Source organism: Balaenoptera physalus (assembly GCF_965194825.1).
Source record: "Balaenoptera physalus genome assembly, chromosome: 9".
Classification (NCBI taxonomy): Eukaryota; Metazoa; Chordata; class Mammalia; order Artiodactyla; family Balaenopteridae; genus Balaenoptera; species Balaenoptera physalus.
In genome coordinates, this window is record NC_138888.1 from 58,195,613 (window position 1) to 58,214,922 (window position 19,310).

General features: G+C 37.0%; 1 long non-coding RNA gene across 6 annotated transcripts in view; it reads right to left on the reverse strand.

Annotated features, from left to right (window-relative positions):
- Positions 1–19,310, reverse strand: part of LOC309667160 — a 384,581-nt gene that overhangs the window by 323,798 nt on the left and 41,473 nt on the right. For 3 of the 6 annotated variants that reach the window (XR_014267566.1, XR_014267567.1, XR_014267568.1), the window contains one exon: positions 1,792–17,957. The exons of the other annotated variants lie outside the window; for them this stretch is intronic. This is a non-coding gene — a long non-coding RNA (uncharacterized lncRNA). Of the gene's footprint in view, positions 1–1,791; positions 17,958–19,310 lie in introns of those variants that run through there. 6 annotated transcript variants of the gene reach the window in all.

The following is a 19,310-nucleotide window of genomic DNA, read 5'->3' on the forward strand; positions in this document are numbered from 1 at the left end:
TACCAGGGGCAAGGGAAAGGAAAGGATTAAACAAACTCCTGTTGTGTAACTCCAACTTAAGGGACAATATCCATGATGAACCTATTATCTCTTTTTCCAGGCAAGATATTTACTGAATCCACTTTTTAAACCAGCCAAAATTGCAAAATGCAATTCATTCTTTAAATAATTGGAAATAAGTATTGTGAATGGATTTTGATTGCTAGAACAAAATGTTAGCTTTTTCTTATTAGCAAAGCACAGCTGAAAATGAAGATGGAAGACAAATAAAATATGGACTTGTTAATGGACCCTGGAAAAATAAATGAGGTTTTCTTAATTTCTTAGCGACTGGGGAGAGAGTGTTTATGTCACATTGAAAAAGACAGCTCTGTCAAAACTCTGAAAAGTAAGTAGGAAGCATATAAAAATAGGTATTACATTAGGTTATTTTTTTTCTCCCTAGCAACTTTTTGAAAAGGACTTTTAAAAATTAAAAACACTAAATAAATCACTTATTCAGATTTGGTTTTTCTTGTACTGGTCAAAATCTTAAATATTCAGGAAATATACAGGCTCATTGATTCCAGAACAGAATAGACTTTCAAGTTTTGTAATTTGGTATAATGAGCTGAGTCTTAAATCTGGAAATAGATCAAAAGAAAGGGCTCTGCTCCAAAATCATCCTTTAACTGTATATATAGATTGGTGTTGGTTCCTTAACTTCTGAGAGTTCATTTACTCATTTGTAAAGTGGAGAAAATAATACCATCCAGCTCAATACTCACTGTGAAGATGAAATTAGATAACAGAAGGAATAGGCTGTTGAAAGTGATTTTTCCTGTTTCTAGCGTCTCATTCACTAGCTAAGCATTTGCTGACTTGCAGAGGCTTGTATGCCCACTACTGACTGGGCTGCCCGCTGAGTGAAGAATGATGGGGCTGTGTATTAGTCAGGCTTCTCCAGAAAAACAGAACCAATAGATCTATCCATCTACCATCTATCTATCTATCCATCTATCCATCTATCTATCTATCTACCTTTATATACATAAAGGGAGATTTATTATGAGGAATTGGCTCGCACAATTGTGGAGGCTGAGAATCCCATGATCTGCCATCTGCAAGCTAAAGAGCCAGGAAAGCCAGTGGTGTAAATCTCAGCCTAAGGGCAGGAGAAGATGAGACGAGATGTCCTAGCTCAATCAGTGAAACAGAGAACAAGGGACAAATTCCTCCTTCCTCCGCCGTTTTGTCCAGTCAGGCCCTCAAGTTGGGAGGGTGCTCCTGCTTTCCTGAGTCCACCAAGTCAAATGCTAATCGCACCTGGAAACACCCTTATAGACGCACCCAGAAACAATGTTTAATCTGGGAATCTGCAGCCCATACAAGTTGACACATAAAATTAACCATCACAGGCTGATACTGAAAGGACTTGGCAATAGTCCCCCAAGAGACTGGGACATAGTTAAACACAGAGACAGGTGCCTGCTTCCTGCTTGGAGAACTGTGGATACAAAAGTCTGGCTGGAGTACCATAATGTCAAGGCAAGAAAGAAAGCCACTATGGGCAGCTTCCTGTAAACCAAGTGAACACCACAAAGGTTTTCAGACTTAACCGTTCTCTAAGTGACACCCTCCCAAGAGGGTGGCCAGGATTAAGGTGCTGTGGAGTACTGTCCAAGGCTGGAGCTTGGGGTCAAGAAAATGCTTCACAAAAGGTCAGCTAGGGAATTCATCTCAGCTTCAGAGAATGATACTGCCTTAGTCCATTCAGCCTGCTATAACAAAAACAACCTCCCCCCCCAAAAAAAACAAAAAAACAAAAAACATTGAGTGGCTTATAAACAACAGAAATATATTTTTCACAATTCTGGAGGTTAGAAGTCCAAGATCAAGGTGCCAACAGATTCAGAGTCTGGTATTTGCCTACTTCCTGGTTCACACATGGACATCTTTTCACCATGTCCGCACATAGTAGAAGAAATGAGGAAGGTCTCTGGTCTCTTTTATAAAGGCACTAATCCCATTCATGAGAGCTCCACTCATGATCTAATCACCTCTCAAAGGCCTCACCTCCTAACACCATTACACTGGGCATTAGGATTTTAATATATGAATTTGGAGAGGACACAAACATTCATCTGTAGCAGATACAATCAAATATGCCTCATCCACAACACACACAAATGAACAATGAAAATGCCCACGTTTGGTTGCTTACCACGCAGAGGACGTTCACAACCTGACTGCAACAGTCCTAGGGATGTAAGAAATTTGACGATTTTCCACTTATCTGCTCTTCTCTCGCTGAAGGAACAAGAGTAGGAAGAGGAGAAGGTGGAGGAAGAAGAGTGAAAGAACAAACCAACCTTCCTGCCGCCCCTGCCCACCACTGCAGAATCTCTACCGAACAATCAGGCCTGGGCTAAAAAAAAAAAGAAACATTTTGAATAGGATGTGAAATTAAAGTTTTTATTTGGACTACATTGGACCAGAAACCTTTGGAATCTGCTAATGATAGCGTCAGGTATCAGGAAAGGGAAATCTAGTATAAAGAGAGGGATTGGAAAAAAAAAAAAAGGACCAGTTCTAATGTATACCCCATTGAATGTGCTGGTTCAGTAAACTGGTTCCATAGATTATAAACATATGTTCAATATTTAAAGCAATATAGAAATATTAGGGCTTATGTTTATTGTGTTTGTAGTTGTTATCACCAAATCATAAACACAGGTAAAACATGTGTTTACTTTTTTCTTTCTTTAGTTTTAGAAAGACAACTACTATCAGTAAGCAATATTTACCATTTCAATCTTGTCATTCATCTTCAAAATTCTTAAGTGGATTTTCACGTATATAAAATTTGAATAAGTTACTTGTTATTTAAAGATGAAACACTGGGCAACATCTTACATCTTCTCACTTATTAAATTCTTTCTTTAACATTGATATCATTAAATATAATTGCTGCACTTCATGTGCTTTAGACTTCTTTAAGAAATAGCTTTCCCTGGACCTGACTCCTCACACCTTTCCCTCTTCCTTTCCACAGAGTGAGTTTCTTAGAGGTTTCTTTGTGGGTGTTTTAGCATCTTTATACCTGGAAAGTTTTTTCTCTTTGCCATTCATTCCCTTAACAGAGTTCTTGGAACATATATATATATATATTTCTGAATATTTTCTCACATTTTGTCATTAGTAAATGAAAAGTAAGACCTCCTTTGTTTTACAATTAATTTTTTCTGGCCTTTCTTGATTAATGACATAAACCTCCTTCATAAAAATACCCTTATCGTCATTCAGTGATTAAATCTCAGTGATGCCTGGAATCATAACCTATAGATATACACGCTTCCTTTTACCACCCAGGACTGTCTCTAGACACAGGGAAGAAGGGCCACTGATCTGAAACCTGCAAATGTCTCTTTCCCAGCTCCATCCTCCTGAGGGTAGATTGTCCTGCAGTTGTGCACATAATACACTGAGAAGTAGCCAAGGTTGGCTGATTGTAGGAGGTGTGCTAAGAGCTTGGATGATGGGTCAAGTTGACCGCAGGTGTGGGTGTAAGTCCCTCAGAGAGTCAAAGGTAAGAAGAGAAGAAGGTGGGTCATCTCATTGCAGTGCAGAACTTCCTGGAGTCTGAAATTTCTAACTTTAAATTTAGCTTTCCAAATCAGTACGAAGGTCCATTTGTCAAAGGAAGAGGCTAGGAATCATTTTATATAACAGTTTGTTGGCTTGATTTGTAAATTTAAATATTTAGATATTTGGCCTCCATTTTCACTCTTGCCAGGGCCACGTGATGTTAGGGGCAAGAAGGACTGACATCATCCTCCAAGTCATGTGCCAGAAGTAAAGCTAAGGGGGGCTTCCCTGGTGGCACAGTGGTTAAGAATCCGCCTGCCAATGCAGCAGACACAGGTTCGAGCCCTGGTCCAGGAAGATCCCACATGCAGCGGAACAACGAAGCCCATGCGCCACAACTACTGAGGCTGCACTCTAGAGCTCGTGAGCCACAACTACTGAAGCCCGCATGCCTAGAGCCCATGCTCCACAACAAAAGAAGCCACCGCAATGAGAAGCCTGCACACTGCAACGAAGAGTAGCTCCCGCTCACCGCAAGTAGAGAAAGCCGCACACAGCAACAAAAACCCAATGCAGCCAAAAATAAATAATAAATAAATTAATTAATTAAAAAAAAGAAGTAAAGCTGAGGGGACATACAGAAAGGCCCACTGAGAAGCAATGCTTCTTTTTCTTCTTTTTTTAAAGATTTAGTTTTCTCCTACATTCTTGAATAAGCCAAGCAAATCCAAGTATGTATCATTCAATTTCACATAACAACAACTAAAAGGGATAAGTGAATTCAAGAATTAACTGTCCTTCATGTTTTTTCCTCTATTCCTTGAACCTTCTATTTTACTGCTGGGCTCTTTCACATCTCTAAGGAAATTCCTGTTCTAATGCCATGATATCTTGTTTCAGATCTCAGAGAAGCAAGGGTAAATTATAGCATATTCTCATTGTCTTGAATTTATTTCCTTTTCAGAGTGTTGGCTAACCCCAATTTAGGTAATTGATAGTATCTAATTAAACTACCTATGTGGGTTTAATTTGTTATGGCATTTTTCAATGTTCCTACTCACCCAGAGTTGGATGAAATATTTTCTAAGTCTATCATTTTGTAAAGCTCTCCAGAGTGAAACACAAGATTAGTATAAGGTCATAATCGTGATGATAAAAACATAGTCTTAAATTTATGTTCGAAGTTTCTATAATTATTTGAGAAAAAACTTTTGTCATTATAAATTGTGATCAGTGGAAATGTATGTCATTCAAATTTTAAAACTAAATTGATTAGGAGATTGCTTAATTGATATTCTCTGCTTTGATTTTACAATGCTTCTGTCAAATTTTCAAGCCCATCTCCAAAACAGATCGACCAGGCACTTGCTAATCAATTTCCCTGCCAGTGAATGCCTGTTCTAAGAAATGGGGGCCCCACAGCCCCTACTGAGTGGGCAGGGGGCCATCTGACCCTTCCCCTTGGCCTAGCTGAATGAATGATGATCACCTGACTTGAGCTGAACCAGTTGGGATTTCTTTCAAAAATAGGTTCAAGGAGGGACTTACCTGGTGGAGCAGTGGTTAAGACTCTGTGCTCCCAATGCAGGGGGTGCGGGTTCCATCCCTGGTCAGGGAACTAGATCCCACATGTGTGCCGCAACTAAGAGTTTGCATGCCACAACTAAGGGGCCCACGTGCCACAACTAAGGAGCCTGAAAACCACAACTAAGGAGCCCGCCTGACGCAACTAAGACCCAGTGCAACCAAATAAATAAATAAATATTTTAAAAAATAGGTTCAATGACTCAAGAATTCTTGTCAGTCTCTGTTGGGCACTTGATCTGATACAGGGTGCAATACCAAGGTGAGGGTAGCTATGTTAGTTATGAGCAAATGGAGCAGAGGAAGTCTGTCTGCAAATGGAATCATAAAGCAGACACATACACAGAGATCTTAGCAGAGAGCCCTTACAGCCCACAAGACAGAAAGAGAAAAAGAGAGAGAGAGACACTGCCTTGACTTCTGCTACTTTCCTGATCCTGCTTCCAGACCAAGTGACTGACAGCTGCATTAGCTCCTTTGGGTTCTAAAAAGATGTCCTTGTATATTTATAATACATTAGATATTTTACTTATACTAATTTAAGGGGTATCTAAAAGCAATCATCTTTCAATAAGGAATAAATAGATTTTACCATCTCAAATTCTGTAATTCTGTGATGACATTTTGTATACAACCCACATGCAGAAATGAAGTTAAACCTCATAAGGATCCTATAATATAGGTACTATTAGAATCACCACTTTACAAATGAGAAAACTGAGGCACAGAGAAGTTACGCAACTTGTCCAATGTCATTCAACTAGTATTTGAGGTCATTCGGTTAAGAATCAAAAACAGACTGTCGCTCCAGGATCCACACTCTAAAGAACTATCTAATTCACAGCATATCAATCATTTTTCTATGATTCAAATAATCATATTTCAGAGAAGGCTGATAGTAACTCATAATTTATTTAGTAACTGCATTAAGCAAAGTAAATAAAACAATACAACCATTAGAAGGAGCTTGAGAAAACCATTAGCATTTGGAATTATGAGTCTGATACGCAGATTAAAGTCATAAAACCTTTAACCTTCCTTTTCAGAATGCCTCATTGACCATCCTTTCTCAGAGGAGTTACAAAGAAGATTGATATACGATAAAATCATTATGAAAATAAGGGTATTTAACTTTCCAATGAATAAGCAAACATGAACTAGAGAGTAATAAGACCAAATATTTATTAAGCACTCAAGAGAGCTTGAGTAACAGTTCTTAACAAGAGAGCTTGAGTAACAGCTGAGAATCTCTTTCCAGTTAAAATAATTTTTGTATATAGCCTTCTTTCTGTTATATCATATGTTTCCTTAACATGAGACATAAGAAGCTAAGACTACTGTGGGATTATATTGAAATTTTTAAAGTTTGGGGGTTTGGGTTTTTTTACTAAAATTGATACCATTTTAAGATAAAGCCAAATACAATCTCTAAAAGTAAGTTTTAAAACGTTAATAACCAAGAACATAACAATAATAAACAATGCTATGTTTTGGATCATTAAGAATTAGACAATACTAATCTGCTGTTTATACTCTGAGCCCAATTCTCTGAGGTACAGGAGAAATACAGGGCAAAATTCCTGCCAGTAAGAGTGTACAATCTGGCTTGGAAAACAAAAGGAACCTACATGAAACAAGCGCAGACTGGTAAATGAGGGTATGTTTTGTTATTTATTTATACTCCCAACCCATTAAAAAAATATCTGGTCAACTTCAAATAGCAGTATATAATCCAGCTATACATTGTGGGGATACAAAATAGACATCTAACAGAGAAGGGCAAGAATGGGGATGCAATAGTCAAGGATGATATTTTGTAGCAGGAAAGTAAGACTCTCTTTACCTTATCTTCCAAGATGAGAAGTATTTCAATAAGCAGAAACAAGGGAAGAATTCATTTAACTCCAGAAAAGCAGCATAAACATAAGCTTGGAGACAGGCAGTACTATACTGTGATTGTCATTCCAACATCCATTCTTGCCGGTAGGTTAGAAGATAATGTACCCAATTCCAGGAACGAACCGGGCCCCAGGCAATCAGGGCAAATCCATTTTTTTATCCACGTCACTGGTCCAGATTATCCAGGCCTAAACCAATCAGTAAATGGTATCCACTGGTCTGAGTGGTTCAAAGGAGGGCTCAATTTTGTTGTGGGAAGGGACGCTTTCTCACATTGGCCATAGTGAAGCTTATATTCTTCACAAGTATTCTTAAGTATTGAAACATGAAAAGTGTGATTCTTCATACTCGTGGGAAATAGAGATGCTTTCTACTGAAGAAAGGCTGTCAGCTTGTAATACCACTGATTTGTGATTCTATTCACAGTCTTTAAAATGTGACATCTATAAACAGGAGTTTTGTGTTCTGGTCGTATAATATTCTCATTGATAACATATATCAAGAATGAAGATTTGCAAAACATTTCTACTGTGTATGATACTGACCAATCTACTTGACTTCAATGATTATCACTTCATTAAAAGGGAAATACAATGCTTTTATCCCTCTGTCTCACAGAGATAGTTTGAGAGTCATTGTCTATAAAAGCAGGATGTTGTGGTGATGCACAATAAGCTTTTAAGAAGAATACAAGCATAATTGCACTAAAACGAAAATCACTACTAAGCCAAATTTATATTCTTTTTTAATAAATAAGTTTCGTTAATGTGTTCTAGCTTCTAAAACACCCAGAACACTAGCCATAAGGCTTCTTTAATCAGAGTTCTTCTGAATCATTTTCTTTTCCAACATAGTTGAAACATTTGGAATGACCCAACATAGAGTAAAAACAGTAACTTTATATAACTCCCACTTCAAATAAGGAAAAGTACAATGCAACTAATCCATATTCTTTGGAATGAAAGTCAGTTACAGTATTACTTCAAACAGCTGAATTTCTTATTTTTCTCTTGAAATCTAAACAGTCCTTTCATAACTTGCAGGCAGTGATTTTTAACTGCAATTTAGGTCACCCAACTGTCCTCTTTTTTTCCCCTATTCTAGTTTCCAAATCTCTAAGTTTCATCAATTCATTTTCTGTCAGCACAATATATAAATACACAAAATCAATACTCAATCTGATAGATACAGGACTAATTTTAACAAACTATTTCAATCAAACCTTTTTCCAGATGTTATCTTTATTTTAAATGCCCTATATTACTTAGTGTTTTAAAGTTATTTTCATTTCACTCTCAACACCTCTCTCTTCACACTGTCAACAATAGCTTGTCTATTTTCTCTTATTTTCAATTTGGAAATTTTTGCCATTGAAGAAGGAGCAGGAATTGATTCCTTTTTCACCTCAATTACATCTTTCAAAACAATTTTAATGTACAGAAATAACGTCTTACCTCCTGAAAAGAATACTAATTAACCCTCATAGACCAACAGTTCTGGTTTATTAGACGTCCATAATATACTTAGATTTGAGGCAAATTTTAAAAGAAAAAAAATTTAAGTCAATAATAATTTCTTTCACTCTCTAAAAAATTAGTATTCTAAACTCCTAATCACCTCAACAGAAGCATGAAATTAAAACTTTACAAGAAACAGAAATCCTATTTTTGTCAAAAGGTATTTGTGTATTATCTTGCTGAACCCCCCAAAATATCACCCAACAACCTGTTAATAAAGCCAAACCAAGTTCATTTGGACTCACTGCACTAAGGGAGAATACCACCTCAACAGAGTGTTAGCAGTATCTCAGAAGAAGGATGTCAGAGTGAAATATTTATAAGACTTTGGAGTTTGAGCTTAAGTGGTTAAAGATGAGTCTTTCAAGGCAGGGAATTAATTAAGATTCAGTAAAAATTTGTGATACAATAGCTTAGGATTGGTAGACATTGCAAAGTGAGGGTCTTGAAGAGACTCTTGGAAAGTAAACCTCTGTTTGAAAAGTGAGCAGTTTGCCCAGGTGAGCAGATTATATTGTTTCCAATAAATTGATCTATAGGAAATTCCTGAAGCAAACACTGAAGTTGTTTATTGGTTTATAGCTGTATCTCTCCCAGGCAAAATTTTCTTGGAACAAACAACTAAGTCAGGTTGACAATGTTGGTCTAAAATCTTACTGAAGTCCTGTTGATATAGATGGTCGTTCTCAGTCTTTCCTTTTGATCATCCTTTAACCTGACCTGGAGTATAGATGGTTATCATAAGGGGAAATGATTAAAGAGATGTTTGTAGAGCCATCATTAAATATCAGGGTCTGTTGTGCGTCATTTCAACAATTACACACATCAGGTTTTCTTGTTTTCTGTTGGATTATCGTTTGATGGAACAGTGCCTATGAAAGGCACTTAAGATTCTAAGGGTTACATATTTGAACATTATAACACAAATACTTAGAATACTATGATCAGATTCTATAGTCCACATCTAAGTCAGAAGCTAAGGGTGGTCTAATTAAACCGAAAGAACAGATTGCATCCATAAAAAAACCTCAGACTAGATATGGGTATATTAGCCAAACTGCCTAATCTCATAATTTTCTTTATTTGTTTCCTGGACCTTCTTAGTAATATTAAAATTCTCAGAAGTATCTATAGGAATGGAAATGCAGTATTCTTTTCCTAAAGTGGTATTTGTAATACCTCTGCAGTTCAGTTAGGTCTGGGGCTTCTTCTTTTTTTTCCTGTTTTTGGCTGCACCGCACAGCATGTGGAATCTTACTTCTCCGACCAGGGATCAAACCCGAGCCCCCTGCTGTGGAAGCACGAAGTCTTAACCAGTGGACCCACAGGGAATTCCCTAGGGCTTATTTTTTGAACTGAGAAGGAGTTCTATGGATTTCTGACATTATCTAACTCTCCTTTCAATCTCTGAATAATGGCATGTTAAGATTTTCTTCACCATCCATGCCTCTAGTAGAGTGATATAAAGAGGCTTAAGGACAGAAGAAAATCATCCCTAATTTCCCTTGAGTAGTTAAGTTTTCAGATCTCAAGAGAAGTTCAGTTTCTTTTTCTCCAGCTTGAAACAAGCTATGTAATTATCTCCTTTCCTGAGAGTGTCAAATAGTGGACCAAAATGTAGACTCAGTAGTATCATAGACTCCCGACTACCCTGAAACAGGCATCAACTCACTAAGATAAGAAGTAGCTGTCTGATTTGTTGGTAGTAGTCAGTAGGCTTGTGTGTCACAAATTCAATACCTATGGTAGGGGGCTGCCCAATGACAAGTTCTTAGGCAAAATACCCATGGGTGGATGCCAAGTCTTATATAGTTTCAGCAGTATTCAAAAGTATTAGGTACTAGGTGGGAGAATATATAGTAAAGATGTCATGAAATAGATGAAATGTTCTGCTTATAGGCAATCCAAAGATTTCCTACATGGTAAACCTTGTTTGGAAGGGCTATAAACATGAGACAGGTGTTAAATAAATGATACAGGTTCCCTTTCTGAGTCTTACCTCTGTAAAAGTTCAGTTATACAGAGATGTGCTCCTACAAATGATACCTGGGTATTGCATAATCCTCCCTTTCTATCTTCCTAGGTATGACATAACAGGGTGTTTTAGTTTTTGGTTATCTGCTTGATGTGCTATCCTCCCCAAAAAACAAATAACAACAAAAACCACACATTAGTAATTGAGTCATATGATTGATGAAACCGCATTTTATTGTAAGGAACTGGAACTAAACGGAGCTAGTTGACATGGAGAAAATGGTTACAAGTTCAGCCATTGGTTCAATTGTATGTTTTACCCAAATCCAAATCATGAACAAATTGCATCCAGATATTGGACTTATATTTAGGTGTGAATAAGATGGAAGAAAGCAATGTTGATCACAGAGAACTCATAAGTAACATAGTTAAAAAATAACAAGTGTGTTTCTTTAAAATTCAGATTTTTAACCAGAAATAAAGGGGGAAATGGCTAAAAAATTAAATAACAAAAGCATGCAGATTAAAGAATGACAATCTGTGGCTCCAGTCCTTTAGAATCTGTTCCATAGCTCTGAAGTAGAAGCTATCCATGTCATGCAGCCATCTTCTTCATTCAAAACTCTTCGTGGAAGCTGTCTCCTTTCAAAGACCATCTGCTGCTAAGGATTCTAAGAAACCTCAGTTTTATAATGGACATTAGAATGGCACTTCAGGTATCAGTGGGTATTGTTGCCTACCACTTCTTGGTATTCACACCTTGTATAGTCCCACATTGTACCAAGTTTGGTCTGTGTGATTAATAGACTATGGCAGAAGTGATAGTATGTCACTTATGAGATTAAATGATAAAACACACTGGCTTCCTTCTTGGTTGTGTTCTCTCTCTCTCCCTCTCTTCCTCTCTCTCTCTCTTCTTCTGTCTCTCTCTTCCTCTCTTTCTCTCTTGTCTCCGATCATTTTTGCTCTGGAGAAAGCCAGTTGCCATGTCGCATGCAACCATATAGAGAGGTCCACTGATGAGATACTGAGGGCTCCTAGCCGATAGTCATGTGAATAATCTTGGAAATGGATAGTCTAGTCCAGTCAGGACTTCAGATGATTGCAGCCCCAGCTGATAGCTTGACTGGAACCTCATGAGAGACCCTGATCCAAAATCACCAGCTATGTTATTCTCAATTCTTGACCCTCAGAAATTATGTGGAACAACAAATGTTTACTGTTTTAAGTCACCAAATCTGGGGGTCATTTGTTGAATAATTTGTTCCTCAGTGATAGATAACTAATACAGAGGGTGAAATCCTGTGTCTTTTTAACTAGAAGACATAAATCTAGGGATCTAGACTGTAGAGTTTAACTGCCGTTAGAGTGGCTGGAAGTATCTGATAAAGTTCTTTCCAACATGCCTCCTGACAGTTTTGTTTTCCCCTCTTGTGTATTTTTCCTAAAGAGGAAGTCTCCAGGTTTTAGCCCATGTACAGTTGCTTAGGAGGATGTAAAGGAAAGACAACTTGAATCTGTTGCAATAAGAATGAATATATAGCATGAATGGTTTGCAGTAATTTGCCATGTATGTCTGAAGTAGAGTCCAAAATCAGGGAAGCAATGTCATAGGGTAACTTGTAACAAGTTCACGTGGTAAGAATTGATGAGTGCCAGAGGGTGTGAACCTCAGGATCTTGAGAGTCAGAGGAAGCCCAAAAGTGTCAGTTTTGCTAGTTTCAGTTTTAAAATATCATTAATTCTGTCTCATTTTCTTGAGGTTCAAGGAGATGAGAACAATGAAGTTTCTGAATAAGTTCAAGGCTTTACAAAATTTTCTAACAGTCTCATTAAAATGAGTGCCTCTATCACTGGAGAGACTGATTGGACCTCCCCAGGTTGAGAACATAAAATCAACAATGTGTTTGCTACTGTCAGAACATAGCTCTCCTGAAAGGAAATGTTTCATCCACTCTAAGAATAAGCAAACAATGATCAGAAGGACATATTAAAAACCCATAGAAGGAGGCAGTTATTTGAACTCCTTCAAAAATGTCCATGGGGACCTAGAAGCCTGGGCTCTTGTCCATGTCCATCCCTACACACACGTACAATCTTAGTAAAAATTTCCCCATAAATGTTGACTGACTATAGTAGTCAATTTGTACTTCTTATGGTAGGTAATTTTATGTGAAATTTTTGGCAAGGTTCTAGTTAAAGTCCTCGAGTGACACCGAGTATCCACTTTGAAGTGTCAGAGATTATCTTCATGTAATTTACAATTGGAATTTTTCCAATAACTCTCCATATTCTGGCCAATCACTGCCATTCCATAAAAGCTTCCTTCAACCTCTCAAAAGAATTGGCTTCTAGGAACATCATGGGAGCCAGAACCTTAGTGAGGCCTGCCTGCCATATTGATTATCTAGGCTTTTTTTTTGTTCCTCCATGCTGTTTTTTGCATGGCTTCAACCTTTATGACAGCCAACTCCTTAGGAAGTACTAGAGCATTTAAAAGTTACTTTATCTGTTAATCATTTTTAACTGAGTTAACTGCTAAGGTGAAAAACCTTTATTGTTAATACTTCACACTCCTTAGGATGGATATTATTAAAAATATGGAAAATAACAAGTGCTAGCAAGGATGTGAAGAAATTGGAACCCTCATGCATTACTAGCAGGAATGTAAGGTGTTGCAGCCACTGTGGAAAATGATTTATGTTTATATTAATATATTTACCTTAATGTTATGTTATGCTAAGTGAGGTAAGCCAGACACAAAAGAAAAAAACATTCTATGATTCTGCTTATATGAGGTACCTAGAATACGAAAATTCATAGAGACAGAAAGTAGAACAGAGGTTACCAGGGCTGAGAAGAGTGGGCAGTGAGGAGGCACTGTTTAATGGGGATATAATTTCTGTTTGGGATGATGAAAAAGTCCTGGTAATAGATCATGGTGATGGTTATAGGCACCTTGAACTTGGACTTCCCAGCCTCCAGAACTGTGAGAAATAAATGTTTGTTGTTTAAGCCACCCAGTCTATGGTATTTTTGTTATAGCAGCCCAAATGGACTAAGATATATATGTGTGTCTACATAGATACATAACCATAATTTTTAAAAATCTCCTTTGTTTCCAAAGCATTCCAAAATCATGGACCACTCCAACAGCCTACCTTCTATAAGTGTATATATTAACTCTTGTCTCTTATCAATTGGCAAGTTCTGGCAAGTTCAAAAAAATTTGACCATCTGGGCTAAATTTACTTCAGATAAAGGGTCATATCCTAAGAGTGAAATGAGATACGTCATGACATATCTTGCCTAATATTTCCCAGTTTCAGAAGTAAGAGTTGACTCATCAACAAACAATACTAAGCCAGGATTTTCTATGGATGTTTATAACAAATCCGTTCAAGGCATAGTCAGTTCTTGAACAGACTCTAGACAGCCATGGGATTCCCTTTCTGGGGTAATAAAGAAGATTAGTAGAACTTAAAATACTACAATGATGGATACAATGTGGAAGGAAAAGCAATAAAATTTCATTGGAAGTAAGCCCGCTTGCTGAATAATGTCATCTATTTTCAGCAAGTAGTAAAGATTACACAGTATGAGATACCATCATGTTTAAGGAAGATCCTGAAACCAAGTCAGTATAATGTTCTACTTGTTTGGCTGCTGCTGCTTAGACGAGGAGATATGGGTCTAGGAAAAGGCTGAAATAAACACTTGGTCTGTGATGGTTCCCATGGGTTTGCATCAGAACATTAAGAGAGTATCCCAGGGCATTGATGTAGAAATAGGTAGAAAGTTTTGTCGTTCAGAAGACCCAGAATATAAGGCTTTTGAAGAAGTCACAAAACAGCTGCTAATATTTAGATTCTCAGGAAAGAGTTTCAGTTACCAAGGACTAAGCAAGTTATACAGAGATGTGACTCACAGTAGCCAGTGAAAACCAGAAAATCTGTTAATTGTCTCTTAGTAATCTGTCTAGGAAAGTTTTCAATGGCTTGTAATCTGTCAAGCATGAAAAATTTACTCTCCTTAGAATAAATTATATTCTGGACAATGGACTCTGTTCTGAGGAAATTGTAATTTTTCTTTGGAAATGATATAACCTTTAAAAGTTAAAATAGTAAGTATACAGAAGCTAATCTTTAAGCCCACCTCATCTTGAAAACATAGCAAAAGGTCACCCACATATTAGATAAGAAAAATTTACAGTACTGAAGGTCCTAAATAAGAAGCTGTGGAAAATAGGAGGGTGCTTCAATAAATCCCCAAGGCATAACTTCCCAATAAATTGTTGAACTTCCAGTTTTTTTGGGGGGGGGGCAGGGGTTGACTTTTTCAATCTAAAGAAAAGCAGAACACATGCTTATAATGTTGGCACTGAACATAAAGTAGTATTGGGGTTTGGTACCACAGGGAAGCAGAGATAATATGTTTATTTGGGCTTAAGTTCCTAAACAATTCTATATCTTCACTCACTGATTTCTTTGACTAGAAGAATTGGAGTATCACAAAGACCATTATAAGGTATGACCAATATTCTTTGTCTACTTGACTTTCAACTATTGACTTGCCTTTTTTAGCTTCTGGTTTTAAAGGATATCATGAAAGCTTAGGATATTATGAAATCTGAGCCTTGATGAGTTCATTTCCAATAATTCTGCCAATATCACTACAATTTTTTGCCCACAAAGAACCTGGCATCATGTAGTGATTTTCAATCAAGGCTTGATTTAAACAAAAAAAATACTCGAAAGCCAAAGTTTAATTTAGCTGGGCAGCTATGATTTGATAACCATAGAAATTCTGAGAGATGTGAAAAAAAGACTATCAAGAGAGGTTTTAATTTAGCAATGCCACTGCTTTTCTAAATCTTTCTGGGTTCCTGTGCAATTCAGAGTCTTCTTAAGTAACTGTATGCAAAATGCATCATTCACTGCATTTGTGCATTTTCCACCAAAAGGGTCCATATCTTTCCTCAAATGAAATTATATAACAACCATTACCCTTTTCTTGTTCCTTTTGATGAATACCCATTATGTGCAATCTTTTTTTTTAAACATCTTTATTGGAGTATAATTCCTTTACAATGGTGTGTTAGTTTCTGCTTTATAAAAAGGTGAATCACTTGTACATATACATATGTCCCCATATCTCTTCCCTCTTGCGTCTCCCTCCCTCCCACCCTCCCTATCCCACCTCTCTAGGTAGTCACAAAGCACCGAGCTGATCTCCCTGTACTATGCGGCTGCTTCCCACTAGCTATCTATTTTACATTTGGTAGTGTATATATGCCCATGCCACTCTCTCACTTTGTCCCAGCTTACCCTTCCCCCTCCCTGTATCCTCAAGTCCATTCTCTAGTAAGTCTGTGTCTTTATTCTCGTCTTTCCCCTAGGTTCTTCATGACCTTTTTTAAATTTTTTTTAGATTCCATATATATATGTTAGCATATGGTATTTGTTTTTCTCTTTCTGACTTACTTCACTCTGTATGACAGACTCTAGGTCCATCCACCTCACTACAAATAACTCAATTTCGTTTCTTTTTATGGCTGAGTAATATTCCATTGTATATATGCACGACATCTTCTTTATCCATTCATCTGTTGATGGACATTTAGGTTGCTTCCATATCCTGGCTATTGTAAATAGAGCTGCAATGAACGTTTTGGTACATGACTCTTTTTGAATTATGGTTTTCTCAGGGTATATGCCCAGTAGTGGGATTGCTGGGTCGTATGGTAGTTCTATTTTCAGTTTTTTTTAAGGAACTTCCATACTGTTCTCCATAGTGGCTGTATCAATTTACATTCCCACCAACAGTGCGAGAGGGTTCCTTTTTCTCCACACCCTCTCCAGCATTTATTGTTTGTAGATTTTTTGATGATGGCCATTCTGACCGGTGTGAGATGATATCTCATTGTAGTTTTGATTTGCATTTCTCTAATGATTAATGATGTTGAGCATTCTTTCATGTGTTTGTGGGCAATCTGTATATCTTCTTTGGAGAAATGTCTATTTAGGTCTTCTGCCCATTTTTGGATTGGGTTGTTTGTTTTTCTGATATTGAGCTGCATGAGCTGCCTGTATATTTTGGAGATTAATCCTTTGTCAGTTGCTTCATTTGCAAATATTTTCTCCTATTCTGAGGGCTGTCTTTTCGTCTTGTTTATGGTTTCCTTTGCTGTGCAAAAGCTTTTAAGTTTCATTAGGTACCATTTGTTTTTGTTTTTATTTCCATTTCTCTAGGAGGTGGGTCAGAAAGGATCTTGCTGTGATTTATGTCATAGAGTGTTCTGCCTATGTTTTCCTCTAAGAGTTTGATAGTGTCTGGCCTTACATTTAGGTCTTTAATCCATTTTGAGTTTATTTTTGTGTATGGGGTTAGGGAGTGTTCTAATTTCATTCTTTTACATGTAGCTGTCCAGATTTCCCAGTACCACTTTTTGAAGAGGCTGTCTTTTCTCCACTGTATATTCTTGCCTCCTGTATCAAAGATAAGGTGACCATATGTGCGTGGGTTTATCTCTGGGCTTTCTATCCTGTTCCATTGATCTATATTTCTGTTTTTGTGCCAATACCATACTGTCTTGATTACTGTAGCTTTGTAGTATAGTCTGAAGTCAGGGAGCCTGCTTCCTCCAGCTCCGTTTCTCTTTCTCAGGATTGCTTTGGCTATTCGAGGTCTTTGTGTTTCCATACAAATTGTGAAATTTTTTGTTCTAGTTCTGTGAAAAATGCCAGTGGTAGTTTGATAGGGATTGCATTGAACCTGTAGATTGCTTTGGGTAGTAGAGTCATTTTCACAATGTTGATTTTTCCAATCCAAGAACATGGTATCTCTCTCCATCTGTTTGTATCGTCTTTAATTTTTTTCATCAGTGTCTTATAGTTTTCTGCATACAGGTCTTTTGTCTCCTTAGGTAGGTTTATTCCTAGTTATTTTATTCTTTTTGTTGCAATGGTAAATGGGAGTGTTTTCTTAATTTCACTTTCAGATTTTTCATCATTAGTGTATAGGAATACAAGAGATTTCTGTGCATTAATTTTGTATCCTGCTACTTTACCAAATTCATTGATTAGCTCTAGTAGTTTTCTGGTAGCATCTTTAGGATTCTGTATGTATAGTATCATGTCATCTGCAAACAGTGACAGCTTTACTTCCTCTTTTCCGATTTGGATTCCTTTTATTTCTTTTTCTTCTCTGATTGCTGTGGCTAAAACTTCCAAAACTATGTTGAATAATAGTGGTGAGAGTGGGCAACCTTGTCCATTATGTGCAATCTTGGTGAAAATATCAAAATGTCATCTTTCCCTAGACAACAGTTGAGCACATAACCTAAAGCAACCAGTTTTCTTCTCTCTCGTCTCTCTTCTCTCTCTTTCTCCCTCTTCTTTCTGCTTTTAATTTTAACTAAAGTGATACAAAGGCATCAAATATTAGCATAGTAATAAGGCTCTTCAAAAGATACTGTTAAGAAAATGTAAAGAAAAGCTACAAACTGAGAAAACACAAATCACATACTTGATAAAGGATCTGGATTCAGAATATATAAGGAACTCTCAAAACTTAATAAAAAAAAAAAGCAACCCAATTTTTAAAAATAGGGAAAACATATAAAACTATAACCAAAGAAGTACAGAATATAATTACAATAAAATAATATTTTCACCTATCAAAATGACAAATTACTTGTTCCGTACTTGCAAGAAAATGTGAGGACAAACATTCATACTTTTGTAGGAATGTAAACTGGTAAAACTTTTCTAGAAGGAAATTTTGATGCTATTTATTCTAGAGTTTTAACTGTGTTCATATTTTTTGACCCATATGTTCCCTTTTGTGTAGGGAAACTAAGGAAATAATTATATACATAGTCAAAGATACATTCAGCATAGGAAACCATCAGCACTGAAAGGCAGAAAGATGTTATCTCTTGTCATTTATAAAATACAGGTTTCTGGATATATATATTTTTTTAGATTGTGGATAACTTTGTCTCCCTTATACTTTACAATATTTTGTACAATAAACATGTATTTCCTTTATACGGAAAAACAGATTGTTTTCTGTCATTTATTTTAGGTTGTAGAGCAATCATTCAAGTGTCGGTTTTCAGGTATTGATTTATCACAGGGGACAATGAAGTTGAAACACAGATCTGGCCTTGTGTTAATTTTTTTATTTTTAAAACACAGATTAAGAATAATAAACTCAATCAGCATGTTCTTCAAGAAAGCTAAATCAAGTGACAATTTTCAAAGTTTTATGTGAATACATTTTTTTTTTAATATTTATTGAAGGCCAACTATAGTTTTCTTTTTTTAATTCATTCATTTATTTTTGGTGCGTTGCGTCTTCATTGCTGTGGTGAGCAGGGGCTACTCTTCATTACGGTGCATGGGCTTCTCATTGCGCTGGCTTCTACTGCTGCACAGCACGGGCTCTAGGCGCGCGGGCATCAGTAGTTGTGGCTTGTGGGCTCTAGAGCACAGGTTCAGTAGTTGTGGCACACGGGCTTAAGTTGCTCTGCGGCATATGGGATCCTTCTGGACCAGGGTTCGAACCCGTGTCCCCTGCATTGGCAGGCGGATTCTTAACCACTGTGCCACCAGGGAAGTCCCTTATGTGAATACATTTTTAAGGCTGAGTTTGAGAGTGGAGGGCAGAAAGTAGAGTGGATCAATGATCTTTCCTTTGACATTGCGAGATGGACAGAAAACGTATCGCTAGGTAATGGGTTGACTAATAGCTTTTTATAAGAAA